Here is a 15,526-nt window from a genome sequence, read left to right as displayed (position 1 = left end):
GTTTGCCCTCGGACCTGGCAAACTAAATTCAAATCAAGTTTGTATTCGATTACGAATATCCACAGATAATTATACATTTTGTTATTTATTTCTTCAAAACCACAACAAAGATTTATTCCACCTTTATATATGATTATGATTTAGAAATGCCGTGATCTTCGAATTCCGTAGGTTGGATACACTCTGATTCAAACAGTTATTTCATCCAATACAATATGCTCACACGAAAAACAGTTCACCTTATGTCAATCATACAAGTACTGAGGATTACCTCGCCTAAAAAATTCAGATCATTACAACACATGGACAACATGGAATTCCGGATAACATAGGGGGTCTTGCAACATAATCCATTCAGAGACATGACACAACATGCAAGTACAATAATCTAATGACAATTTCAACTGGTATCTAAAGAAGAACCGTGATTACCTTGGGCTTCAGATAGCAGAAACAACAGGACCTCCTCCGTCTTCAAATGCAACATTCTTACTTCCTCCAATTCTTGGGTTGCTTGCATAATGCGTGCCGCTAATTCCATAATTTCCAGCCTCAAGATAAAGATTACCTCATTCATGGCAGCCACACCATCTCTTTCTGCATCTAGTAGAGCCTCAAGCACTATAATATCTATGCTCAGACTGCTCTCGGCGGTGTTGCCTCTGAACTGCTACCATCTGGTAACATAGATGGCGCACTGCTTCCACAAATATATTCTGGGGTTGTACATTGCGTCCTAGTGTGAACGGCTTCCTGAAAGGTTTCCGCTGGACATAAGTAAGAGATAGTTATCGTATTATCCAGGCAGTAAGCTTACATGGTAAACGACGGACGAATTATTGCCGAGCATGGCAAACTATATTTAAATGGTTCAAAACAGCATCAGCCGAAAAGAAATTAAAATGGTAAGATGAAAGTTGAAAGGGAGTGTACAACCGCTATATTTAAGTTGCCAAGGCATCTAAGCAGTTGAAATAATCTGAGAAAGCACTTAACAGTGTGGCCTCATATAAACTACGAAGACAGTCTTGTGATGAAGTTGAGTGGAAAAGTTAAGGACTCAAATGAAATAGGCATGCATTTCTTTATGATAGTACAGCAGACACTGCTGACATATTGGCCAACTCAGGTATAACGTAACAACAAACAAGCATTCGAATCAAGCAATACAGCAAAGCAGACAGCTGAACTATTTGTAATTCGGTAGGATTACACGTTGAGGGCACAAGCCTAGAAAGCAGCCCACTCGCATTACATTTAACATGTACTAAAACACACTGGCTTACCATATGTTGCTGTGAAGCCTAGCTGCTGTTGCAATGTTCTTTGAAGATATCGTCAGCATCCCGTGGTTGCAAATCTAGTTTTTGTAGTTTATTCTGTACCATCTATTTAGGTAAAATTAATTTTAATCACATGCACTGGTCTGAATTGATCATCAATGGTTCATATAAACTAATGAAAGAAGGGTGTGTGCATACACGAAAATATATCTGCTTCCCTCTATTTTTATGCTTGTTCGAGGTGCCAGCACCAAAAGAACAAATATTTTGCTTGATGGGGTTGGCAGCTCCATAATTAATAGAAGCATCAAATTAGTCATGCAACTTGGGAAGATCAAGAACACGCAACCAAGTAATGAATAGAGGCTCGGAGTAGTGATGTAATAGCTAGCATCAGAAAATGTAGGGTAAACCGAACAAAAAGCAGCGGAACCACATGCTAGTTTGTTGATGTGTAATTAAGCATAGAGAACATTAAGCAGTCTGATGGAACCAACAGGTGGCATCAGAACAAAACTAAAGCATATTAACTATATGTGCACTGGTATGTAATTTAACACATGTAACATGTTCACTGCCAGAAGTATGGCCGTACAGGTGCAAGCAGAATAACGCGCCTCATGAAAAACTGAATGATGCCCTGAAGAAATTCAAAGGTGCGGTGCTTATGCTAGGAAAGTGAACGTAGGCGCCGGCCGTTGGATAATAGTACCTGATTCTCGGCGGCGTATGGGTATCGTTGTCATACTTGATAGCTAAGGATCGTCGATGGTGCTCGTGTTGCGGTTGAGTTTGGGCCGGCTGTCGCCGTCGCTGAAGCTGCTCCGGTGCTACAGTTGTGGCGCCTGTCGACATACAAGAAAGCTCATCTGTGGTAAGTGAACAGTTGCACAATAAAGAGAAAAACCAAAGGAGTACAAATCGAAATAACCTGATGAGGCTGCGGCGTCGGTAAAGCAGGGCCGGTGGAGTTGAATATGGCGTCCGTGGAGCGGGTCCGGTGCAGTGGACGAAGGCTTCAGTGGGCGCGTTGTATAGTGCTTTCGATGAGGCGGATCCATTGCGTCGGACGAGGGCTTGTATGAAGGGCTAGTGAAGGGGCGGACGACGGAGTCAGTGAAGGGCCTACACTATGGTGGAGGGCGCCGGTTAAGCAGATCCGGTGCGGTGGACCATGATGGCGGTCAAGGAGATCTGGAGCGGTAGACAAGCCAGTCGCTGAAGCGGCTCCGATGAAGTGGTGAGTTGGCAGTTGGGGGTTCCAAGGTGTGGAAGGTAGATCCGGCGGGGTGTGAGGTCCACCGCTGCGGCGGAGGACTAGATTCGGCGGCTTGCCGTGGTTGGGGGGGTCGGGGAGGGGAAGGGGAGGGGCTCTGGGGAAGAATGTTGGGGGCAAAGAGGGGAAAACAATGGAGTTATCAAAGCAGCCCTTTTCCGTTCATGTGGCAGGGGTAAAACAGGAATATCGCAGGGCCAAACTTTCGGGCGCGTGATATTTCGATGTGAGCAGGAAGTTTGAAAGCTTTTGGCGCCTAAAATTATAAGTATTCTGCTCTCGTACGGCTAACTATGATGTCATGCCCGACAATTTGTTTGTTTTGCACGCAAAAAAATGTGCAAGTTTTCAAAATCAATGTCTCCAACTCGAAACTTAGATTGTCCATTCAATTCAAATATGGATCATTGAGCTACTACAAGCAAATACCATCATACGGTCCAATTCAAATGAAATTCCAAATGTGTTTATCCTAAATATGATGACAAAAGCAAAAATGTGTATGTGTATGAATAAAGTGGATGATTATAAAGTTTGAACATGCCCGTATGTGTATATCTCTAGGTTTGATATATGAATTTGAAATCACGAAATCCCGGCTTAAAAAATGTACCTCCGTTTAAATGAATTACAAAAGCTAATGATGGAGTCGAATTCCAAAATTACAATCTTAGGTTTGTAATTCTGGTACATCAAGGTATATCACGCATGTTCAAAAGTATCATTATCTCATAGTACAAACTATGAAACAAATGGATCAACCATGTGTGCACAATATCTCAATTACGCTAAAGTCCCTCAAATATAGACACCTCACTCTTTATCTGAAGTCAACCCCCCCCCCCCACCACACACACACACACACATAGAGAAGTCGTTCTCTCCCCCAAACACCAACACACGAGCACATTAACAGCCCTCTCTCTTGTAAAGTCTGGACCCCAACATAGGTCTCTATCACTTTGTCTCTCGGGCATGCACACATCTCTTCCCTCACTCTCTAGGTCTCCCGCTATCTCTCTTACCCAAGCACACGCACTATGTAGAGTGTATATTTCCCATACACACAAAACGTCGCCCCCAAACGTCTATCTCCCTAGTTATGTGGTTCTCGCGCACTCACCTCACACACCACCCCCACTGCAAACAATCACACTTTGTCTCCTTGTGCAAAACTCTCCTCTTTCTATCTCTCCCACATGCAGACCCGCCCCAGCTCCTTCCCTGCATACATATATGTCGTGACTCTTTGCATAGCTCCCTAATGTATAATCGTTCTCGATTTCACACATTGTTCTCTACATCATCTATTCTAGATCTCTCATGAAGTCCCTATCACACACACAATGACTCGCTTCCCTTGCGTCTCCGTTCATAGGCCAATTTTGGACAACATCAACATTGTCTCCCTATCTATACGCCATTTATGGACACAAACGACCCCTCTCGCCCCTCTCTTCCTCTCTCTCTCTCCGTCGCTAGCTCTCTCTTTCTCTTGCTCTCACACCCCTCTCCCACACACACACTCGATGTATCTTCCAAATAGTCTGCTCCCCCAGCCCACACCCGTGCTATCCTGCTACTACACATGTCACGCCATTCCCCCTTCCCTTATACTAGGTTTACATCATCAGTGGTCTCTCTACTCCATGTACACTCTCTCCCTCTCACACACAAATGCATGCAAACACACACAAACACGCACAGATAGCCATTTATCTGGATCCTCATCTCTCCCCATGTCCGCATGTGTATCTCACACTCTCACTCTCTAATTATGTATATGTGTCTCCACGTTACACAACACAAAGCCCCATGTACATGTCTATCTCTATCCTCCACACACATAGACACAAAGAATCTGCTATCATTGCCTCAGTCTCTAACAATCACACACGCACACTGTCTCTCTCTCTCTCTCTCTCTCTCTCTCGCAAACACGCTCATCAAGGGTTTCTCGTGAATAACTTACCGTCTATTCATCAACAGTCGTGGCAGTACGGCGAACACGAGACGTGAAAAAGAATAAATCTACACGTGCTTAGACCACCTAGTATGACTACTAGGACTAGAGCAAGCCAAAAAGTGTGCCGCCGTCACCCCCTCCTTGTCGGCGACGGGAAAATCTTTGTTTTACACAGTCGAGAAGTCATTGTGCTAAGGCCCCACATGCCAAGGCATTGAATAGAATGTAGATGCTAGTTTACGGAAGCAAGTATCGATAATACATTTGTATCTCCATACTTATATTTCTTCTCTTATAAAAAATTGAGGTGGTGATGATGGTACGTGCGCCATCTTGCAATATAGACCGTTCGATCTATATCTGATAGATGGGAATTAAACTAAAAGATACCCGCACCCCTCTCCACATTTGCAGACAAGGCCTTCTCCCTCGTTCATCCCTATCTCCAACAAACCTCATTGTTGAGCAATTAAGAAAGGAAGCCTCTGGAACAAACTGTCCTGGTGGCCGCTGTCGGCGTCGTCAATCCCCATGCCTCCGCTCAGTCCAACCACCAACCACCACCACACCCCACTCCTCTTCACCTTATCTCATATTTCTCGAGATATCATTAGTTTTTACACATGGGATTACTCCCGCAAGGGTCAATCACAACAAGTGTTTTATAAAAAAATGCATCTTGATGTTCCGTGCAATGCACGGATCTTGCTAGTACTCCTACACAAGACTAAGTTGGTGATGCTGGTGTCTGCCATCCGTCGTTTCTGACCATTAGATCTACATCTAACGATTGTGAGGTAAGTTGTTGCCTTTTCTCACCAACATCCCACTTGTCTACCAATTTGCAGAAAAACCCATAATTAGTATCTTAAAACCAACCACATCCCTCCCTGACCTCACCAAAGCAGCCCAAAGAATATATTCTAATTGAAACATATGTATATCAAAATTAGAGTGTTTTGTACCAAGTTTGTGAATAAGTATTATTCTAATTATGATTTGTTGCAACAGACTTGAACATTGCTAGTATTTCCAACTAGGCATTTTTCCCTAGTATTCCATAGTTTCGAGTTTTCCATCAAGATATTAGTCACTCATGGTTGATATTTACTTTCAATCATGTACACATATGCACTATGTAACAATCCTTGCTTATTGGCTTCCAAAGCTTAACTTTCACTCCTACTTACAATATGTAGAGTATTTAACAAAAAACTACCACTTTCAACCAGCCCTAGGAAGAATCTATTGTACAAAAAATAGGAAAAACATACCCAAAATTTCTTAATCCACGCCAAAAACTACTACCTAGTACTCCTACCGATTAGGTTCGTTTAAACCCATTTATGACAGGGTTGGCCCACACGTCCGTGCTGACGAGGCAGCTTAAACCAACACATTTTGTTTGACCGTTGACACGAGGGACCCATATCTGACCTTCTATCCTGTTATTCCCCCTCAAATTATTATTTTTCCAGAACATTACTTCAAACAGTACTGATGCGTGTTCGTCGGTGGCGCCGGTGATGAGCTAGTTGGCCGCCGCTCCGCCGGACGGGCCGGATGCCGCGCTGGCCTCCGCACGGGTTGGCAGGCTGGCCGAGCATGACTCACGAGCGAGCAAGCCACCGTGCTAGCCTTCACTCGAGCCAGATGGCTGGCCTGAGCGCGGCGCGTGCGAGCAAGCCGCTGCACTGCCGTGCTAATCTAGCTAGCAAACCTTGTAGACAAGCAGCTGGACGGAGCTATCTTGGCTAGCTAGCGGCCGCGAGCGCCGGACGGAGCTGGCATCCGGGCTGCCGCAACATGGGCTCCGCACCGCCGGCGGTTTTGACCTCGTCTTCTACCGGCGGTGGTAGCTGCGTCCCATGGCCGAGGATGACTAGGTGGACGGGCCGGAGGTAGGAGGTCACTCGAGGATTTTTGTTGGTAAGAGCATGTACAATGGTTGATAAGGTAGTCTTATCTTAAGTCTGTCACGTATGCAAGTGGTAGTAGTTTCTTGGCATTCTAGTGGTTTCTTGTAAGGAACAATGTACGTACTACTAGTGACAAAAGGCGATTCTAGGTTGCGATGTACTCCAACGAGTACTAGTCGCGGGAGTGTATACCTCGTTTTGTGGGTTCGATCCCGGCCGAACGCACGGCAGCCTTTAAAAAAAAATAGTACTACTACACTTCGCTGTGAGCCATATTTTACACGGGTAGTTTGATTTTTGAAGTCGAATGGACATGCGGCCCCACAATCTGGGTGCACTGGACAGCCTAGCCACGTGAACGGGTTTTCCTTCCCAGCATCCCGTGGCTCGCGTGCTCGCCCTAGCCGCACCTCGCTTGCAGCTTCCTCATCAGCTAGTAGCATATTTAAACTAGCGCCTCCCAATTAAGCCCGAGGAGCCGAAAAAGCCTGGCGGGGCATTGGGAACTGTGCAATATGGCTCCTTACGTAAAGTGCTCTACTACTACTCTGTAGCTTGTGGCTTTGCACACATGGACTTCACTCCATTATTGGCTCTACTATAAAAGAAATTCCTCTTGACGTGTTTTTTAAACGGAGGCAAAAGCTTTGCTTCATCTCATTCATAAAGAAGGAACTACTAACAAAGTTCGATGAGATCCATTACACCTCCACAAATGGAAGCAAAAAGCATAGTCTCTCTATATCAAATAACTCAAATGTTCTGCCCCCGCAGTAACCGTCGCTGATAAACAGGCTGCTACTGTGTGCGTGAGAGGAGCTACTGAGTAGGCCAGCTACTCCTACGTGACAGGAGCGGCTGAATATAGCACCGAGAGTACCCACTAGGCCACTACACAGGTGTACTTCCCCTGCATTGATAGTACATCGATGGTTGTAGAGAACAGTAGTACCCTCCACTTCCAACTATAGCTCCTTGGCCCTGAGATTCAAGAGTTCAAAACTGGTGCACTATACTAGACTAGACTAGACTAGAAGTACAGTACATTGCACTACTAGTTGAGAAAAGTAGTACTGGTACTGCTACAGTACGAGTACGTACTCCTCCGTCACATAATGTAAGACGTTTTTTGACACTAGTTGGCGTGTACAAAAAATGGCAAAAACATACCCAAAATTTCTTAATCCACGCCAAAAACTACTACCTAGTGCAAAAAATTTCTTACTAGTGCTATTATTTACAGTATAATGCAATCCCATAATGTTCCATAATGCTAGTACTAGTAGTAAATAATAGCCTCACCCCTTCGCTGAGGAACGATCTACAGTTGGAAGGGACGAGGCCCTACGGTTACTACGCTCTTATCTCCTCCTCGCCAGTTCCCCTTCCCCCGAAGAGAAGGCAGTTCGTCGATGCTCCCATGGATTCGCCAAGCGGTTCTCCTCCTTGTCGGGGCTGGGAGACCTTGGACGACGATCCTCTGGGAGAAATTGCACGCCGCTCTGACGTCCTCACCGCCGCAAGACTTGGTGCTTCCTACACCAACTTTTTCAAGACGCTGCTTAAACAGGCTTGGGAAAAGGCCATGCTTGTTGGTCTTCCATGCGTCCTCGAGGAGAAGGTTCTTCTATGGGACAATCCTTTGAACAGTCCACCGCTCCCTGGCCATGGTTGCACGTTGACTCCGCTAAAGTTGTCGACGTTGAGAGGTAGTCGGATTTTGTCCATGAGCAGGTCAGTAATGGAGCTTGATCATGTAGTACTTAGTTATTCCATTTCCATCCCATAATTTCTCCGCTGCCCACCGTCTTATATATAGGTCTGGGTCAGTGCCAACGAAGATTGGCTTGCATACCTCCGGCCGGATACCACCATCATTTTGCACAACATCCACAGCAGTGCGGCCGTTCCGGTAGAACCCTTCTCCACCATTGGGATCGGCCTTCCGGACTGGCTGGGCTTGAATACGTATGATGATGCCTACATGAGATTGGAGAAGATAGCAATTGCGGACCCGCCGACAAAGCGATGCGGCTACGACGATTACTATCTCATCGTGGTGTTCGACATAAGGATTTCCATCAATGCAAGACACAGTAAAGGCAGAGGCTGGCGCATGTTGGCGCCGCCAGATTTGTACCCCTACACGTTCGAAGATGCCGTGCGCCATCTAGGCCGCATCTTCACAGTAACAAGCCAGGGGACTTGTTTCATCTGGTTGCCATCCTACGGTACGAGAGATTACAAACGGAATGCACAAACCATCATTTGCATTCCTAACGGTACTCCATTATTTTGCAGGGACCAGCCATCCCCCGATCAAAATAAGATCGCCGATCCTGGATGTGCATTTGCATCCGCGATTCGGTCTAACTTGGAACCCTGTAGCTGACTTTGGCATATTGGGATCAACTATCTTAGCAGTCATTACCCATGGTACCACTGATGTGCAACATGGTCACACAATCTACCACGATCGGACCGTCACCATCTACCTAGGTATTCCATTTTTTTAACCCTCTCGCCTTCTCTTTCACTATTGTACTAGTAGTATATACTTAGTAGTACTAGTAGGAGTACTTTTTACCTTGGAGGACGCGTATAGCTAGCCAGGCCCTTGAAGGCTTGAACCCACTAGCTGCCACCATTTTTGTTTTTCCATGTCTTACTATCTCATCCAAGTAGCCAAGAGTGGCTATATATAATAAGCCGGTTATTTTACTTCCTCTATACCGGAGTAGTACTATTTGCTGCACAGTATTACTGACCGCCATATTTAAGCACAACATTATTATGCATGGACCTTGACTATGTATGTCACCATGTGTCCAGATATGGGATGCCGCGTGTACCAGATGAACGGCACCGAGTTCGACCCCCGTGATGCTACGTGGGTGCCGAGGAACACTCTTGGAGAGTACTCGCTTTTCATCGGGGACAGCTACCCCATTGTGAAGCGGATGCCACCTTCCGTGCATGACACGGATGGCCTGCCGTTCATGAAGCATGGTTGTGTCTTCATTGTGCACTGCCGGATGAACGACATGCTGGGACACGCTATCCCTGACTTATACCGCTTCAGCTTGGATGAGTCTCCATCGTGTGGAATCAGACTAGAAAGCTGCAACAATGATTCCCGTTGCCCATCGCTATGGATCGTGCCATCCATGAAGAACACCTGGGACTGGAACCTAGAGGAGGACATGCATGTAGCCCATCTATAACGTGTAAGTGGAGTACGTTAATTGTGAACGGTAGCGCTGTGAATATCAGTAGACTAGTCGTGCACAAATTTATCACATGAATTGGAGATGAACTTGTGTGGCATACTGGCATTTGTCCTTTAGAATTTATTACTAGTAAATGTGTTATGTGTACGTGCAACTTGTGTGGTTGTTGCACGGGCTCCAACACGCTCTTTGAGAAAAAAAGGTGGCACAACTTTGGATATACGTGACGTGGCGGCATCATACAGTAGCATCGTTCGCTATAGTTGTAGTACACTCCTACTAGGACTACAAGTCCTATAAAACCTTGCGCTTGGCTCTTTGCCTCTTCGGGAGGTTCAACAGTTCATACTCGTGTGAACCTTGCACTTGGCTCTTTGCCTCTTCGGAAGGTCCAACAATGATGATACTACAGTACAATATGCTTCTGGCAATCTGACACTAATTGAACTGCTGCACGTCCACCACGAGGGAGAGGGCGAGGGCGAGGGAGAGGGAGAGGGAGGGAGAGGGAGGGCGCTGTAGTCAAAACCCTATCCTCGTCCTGCGAACCACCGCGCGCGTGGTCGAGAGAGAGGCGTAGTAAGCAAGCTTCTCCTCGTTTGGCGAGTTGACGGGACACATCAAAGGAGTACTAGTACTAGTAGTAGTCCATACTGCGTCCTTTCCGATTAATATGGCTTAATTTGAAACGAGAAAAATACACTGGCGGTCAACGTATGTAACAATACGCTCTTTACGGTCACTATATATAGTTTTGCGGCGATTATACGATCACTAGCTCATCGTAGAGGTATTGCACCCTACTGACCGGCCACATAGTCGATGTGGCACTTTGTTGACTGGTTAAATTGTCACCTGGTTTCTGGGTCCCACCTGTCAGTTGGCAGAGCAAAGAAATCCGTTAAACAAAACTTTATGCAGGCGCGACACGAGTCCAACCCTTGCGCGCGAACCGCCCTGGTTGTGTATGTGAGTGCATGCACGTGTCCTCCCTCGGTCTTCCAACAAAGAGTGTACATCGGCTACAAAACAAAGAGTGTGGTACATAATGTACATCTACACTTCCAATGCATTTATCCTTTAATCTAAATCGATATTGATTGACTAATGCACCAACTTGTGCTGTAGGCATAGGCTACATGTCTATCCTTAATTACAGCATGCAACGGCCTTCATTTAATCTTCTTATCTCAATGGTCGCATGCACACATAAGTATGCTACTTTTGGGCGTTAATTATGCCCTGATCAATATGTAAATCTCTAAATGTACAGTCTTTCACGAACGTAGGGAGTAGGTTGAGCACTTGAGCGTGAGCTGTGTGTGTTGTGTAGTGTGCTGTGTGCCGCATGGGTGCGTGAGTGTTGCGTGCGTCCATGTGTACGTGTGAGTGTTGCATGTTGCATGCATGCATGCATGCATGGGGCTTACTCCCTGCCATTGACATGTTCATATTTCAAGCTTCCTCTGTTCCCTCCATATGGTGATACTCCGTCTGTTCCCGAATAATACAGAGTAAAAGCCTCCCTCTGTTCACAAATACAGAGTATTTGTCTTTCTACAGATTTCAACAAGTGACTAGGTACGGAGAAAAATGAGTGAAGTGAGCGTAGAGGCATAGGGATACTGTAGAAAGGAAGTCCTCGCGATCCATTATTCCCCATCTCGGTCAGAGAGAACTATTCAACTAGTCTTTGCAGTGAAGTGACAATACAAGCTGCAGCAGATGGGACACGTAATTAATAAACTGAACCAGCGTGTTGTTGTTACTAAATCAGCCTTACCTAGTACTGCCATCATGTTTGCCAGTAGAGCACGCTTCCGCAAATACGCCTACACACCTCTGTCCTCCATTAACTGACATATGGGCCCTCTTGTGGTAGACCCACATGTCATCGGTGTAACTATTTACACTCCGAAGGACGGTACATCCTGGTAGTAGTACTAGTAGAATTGAGATTTAATGCACTTTCTTCCCCGTCTTCCACTCTTCTTCCTCCTCTCTTCTTCTTCCTCCTCTCTTCCCCATCATCGGCCGCACACCATTTACCCCCGCTCATTGCTCACCCGCTCGCGCCATCTTCCTTGGTAGCTCGTGCGTACCATATCCCCCCGCTCACTGCTCGGCCACATGAGGAGAAGCTTCTTCGCTCGCCCGCCCGAATCCACTTCCCCGCTGGCTTGCAAGCACCAAAAACCCCAATGGCAGAACCGACTGACATGCAGAGCCGCGATTGGAATTCCCTCCCCGATGTTCTCTTGGAGCAGATCTGTAGTCGTATGGACCTACTCAGCACCGTCCGTCTGGCCGCATGCTCGGTGTCTTTGTACCGTCTACTCGTCTGCAACCGGCCGACTCTTTTCAATACACCCTGCTTGCTGATGCCTGATCCTCGCAGGTGGCCCAGACACCGACTTGACGATCCTACGGAGGTTGCCGTGGTGCCCCTCGACATTCTACCAGTACCCGTCCACCTGTCCTTCATGCGCGACCACTACTGGGCGGGCATGAAGGCCAACTGGATCGTCCTCATCCACCACACCGATAGTCCGTGGCGTCTCGTGGATATCTACACCCAGCGAGAGATCACCCTTCCATCGTTGGATACCACCGACATCGAGCCTCGCGGCCCGCTGGACACTCCTGCCTACTACGCACGAGATGCGTCAAGCTTTTGGCTCGACCTCTGTTTGCAGAAAGTTGTAATCTGGGAAGTGCCCACACCATCAGAAGACTACATGGATTACAAGCTCATTGCCTTGTTCAACATGGTATTACTCTATCTGGAATCCGGTCGCCATACATGGTTATGGCTCATCATCAATCCTGTTGGGGCAACATTTCTGTCTGATGCTATAGTGCATGATGGCATCGTTTACGCGGTCGACGCATAGATTGGCTACCTATACTGGTGGAATCTATCGTCGTGTAATTGTTCTATCTCATCTCATCTTTACCTTATGAATACGTCTGCCTGTTCATTTGTTACAAATTTAGAATGCATAGCATATCTATAACCACATCATTGCTATGTGTTCCTCTCATTTCCTAGATTTTTATGACCACACATGTTATTGTTAGAGTTGATATGAGAACAATTGGCATCTAATGATTGTTAGAATACATATTATGAGCATGACATCATGATTGCTATATGTTACTCTCGTTTACAAGATTTTTATAACAACGCATGTTATTGCTTAGCGTTGATATGAAAACAGTAGTAGTAAGTGCTATGGTAGGATATGAGTAGGCGCTGTCATAGCTATTTTCCTCTCATTGTTACATGATGTTTGAACCATGACATGTTGCTAGAATATGAAAGCCATTGGCTTATTTTTTTTAACTTGGGGTATGATTATGACCACGGCATTGCAATTCTCTATCTATGATATGTGTCACTGTTATAATAATCTTAATTCCACACATACTCTAAACATGATTGTTTATTTTTGTCCTTTTGGTCTCCAATTTAAATTGTTGCAGCACGCGCAAATGCGCTGGCCTTCATGATTCCAGGACCTGGAATCATACCAGCCGATGGGTGGTGGTTTATCGCTCGTTCAGCTGACGTCGGTCATTTGATGCTCATTCGCACGTACCAAATTGACCAAACCATTAAATCAAACCACATGCAGTACAATGCGTGGGCGTTCATGACATTGATGGCTATGGCTGCTTCGTGTTCGAGAAAGATCCCAGCTCCATTGGGCCAGGCGTATTCAACTGGAGGCGTGTTTACAGCCTCGGCAACCACTCCTTGTTCCTCGGGCTCAATTATCCAATCATCCAACCAATCATCGATCATATCACCGGCGATGATTACTGTGCTATGCAACTTCCATTCGCGAGGGGGCTGTGTTTACACATCATACCATGGGTTTCATGAATCACTATATCCAGAGATTCGTCGACACAGCTTGTTGCCAGGTAATCTTCAGTGTGTGAAAGGCATCAAGCTTCCATGCGATGGATGGCTTTTGCAAACCCGACATGCGGCGATGTGGTTCATGCCAACAACAAATATGCACAACTTGATTCGTGCTGATATCTAGACTGAGCCATGTATTCTACTGCTGTAGCACGACCCTCTTTTGTTGGATATTATGTACTGTTGTTAGTTTGAAGCACTCCTCTGGTTTGAAGGATAGATACCTTCCTGGGATCAAGTGCATCCTAACTCACCTGCGTAGGATGTACAGATAATGATGATGGAGATGTTGTGCAGAAGCCATATATATATATCAGTTAGGCTTCGAGTGCATACTTGTTAGTTAAACCTATTTATAAATAGTGACACTAAATACGACTAGTAAGTAGTACAGTAGCAATACTAGTATACGTCGGTCAAATTATTCATCATGTACACACATTGAATTGACGTGACAACACGCTGCGCGTGAGGTGACACAAGAATCCCGGCGGCGTGTTCGGGTATTCTGGACTTCAGATTTGGAGTACCACTTATCTGTCAAAATCTTTCATCATTCACTTAAAACAGTCAATTGATCATACATTGAGTACCATATAACTAGAATTACCGATGCAAGTCGAAGAAGGATTGGCCGGTGCTGCCGGCTGGCGTCAAGTTCGATCCCACGGATCAGGAGCTGATCCAGCACCTTGAGGCCAAAGTGAGTGCTGACAGCGCGAGATTTCAGTCTCTCATTGATTTGTTCATGCCAACCATCGACAGCGAGCACAACATATGCTACACCAAACCTGAGAAACTTCCAGGCAAGACACCAATCGGCCGTCTACTTGCACAAACATATTCCTTTGTTTATAGCTCTATTTTTCTTTTTAGACGCAGATCTGGTGAAGCAATTACAATTTGACAGTTAATAAAAAGTGAAACAAGTGACTGCAACATGCCAAAGATGTTATGAAAATGCCAACTACGTACACTAAAACCTGTATTCCACAATACTGCAGGTATCACACTGAGTGGCCTAAGGAAGCAATTCTTCCAGCGCAATTCCAGGGTGTTCAAAAGGGGCACGTGGACGCGTCACAAGATACAGTCGGAGTGCGGCATGCACGTGATGTGGCACAAGATCGGCAATACCTTGTCGGTGATGGTCAATGGTCGGCAGACGGGCAGCAAAAAAGGTTCTAGTGCTGCACACCAACAAGAACTTCGACCAGCAGAGGACCAACTGGGTGATGCACCAGTACCACCTCAGGGACCTGGTGCAAGAGAAGGAGCGGGAACTGGTCCTCTGCAAGATTTTCTACCAGACGAACACTAGGGCCAGGAGTAAAAAGATTATAAGTTAGTTAGGTATTGGTAGTTGTACTACCTTGTCGTCCGCAAGTTGGTATTGTTGTTAACGATCTTTTGGTATGAACTTGCATTTGCTTCCAACCATCATGCCGAGGGTCGGCGTGGATATAAAGTTGAATCATTTGTTTTGAAACAAATTTTCAGGCACCTGATTTTTATTTGATGGGTAGCATAAGCACCCACCGTTCGAATTCTCAGTTCTCCAATTTTTTCGAAACAAGTGCATGCACTTATTATCATGATAAAAAAATATCTGTGCTGCATCCCAGTTATCAGTCTGTAATTGCAGAATTCTCTCGTTTATTGAGCACGTATATTGTTTTTTCAGGTCGAGCAAGTTTCAACTGGGCTGCATACTGCCCAGGGTTGGTTTTGTTTTTAACAGGCTCAGCCCATGACGACAACTGGGCACAAAGATCCAGCAGGTATCTACTGGCCTCTGGCCCGCCAGCATTAGTTATATTTTGTCATACAACACCCGCAGGCAGTTTTTTTACAAAATCAAACACACAGCCCGGTTCTATTTTCCTCTTGAAACGCATGTCCTACATCCGTTTTCTAATCT

The sequence above is a fragment of the Triticum dicoccoides genome, chromosome 1B, assembly GCF_002162155.2.
Source record: "Triticum dicoccoides isolate Atlit2015 ecotype Zavitan chromosome 1B, WEW_v2.0, whole genome shotgun sequence".
Classification (NCBI taxonomy): Eukaryota; Viridiplantae; Streptophyta; class Magnoliopsida; order Poales; family Poaceae; genus Triticum; species Triticum dicoccoides.
Note: the sequence above shows the minus strand (reverse complement) of the source record.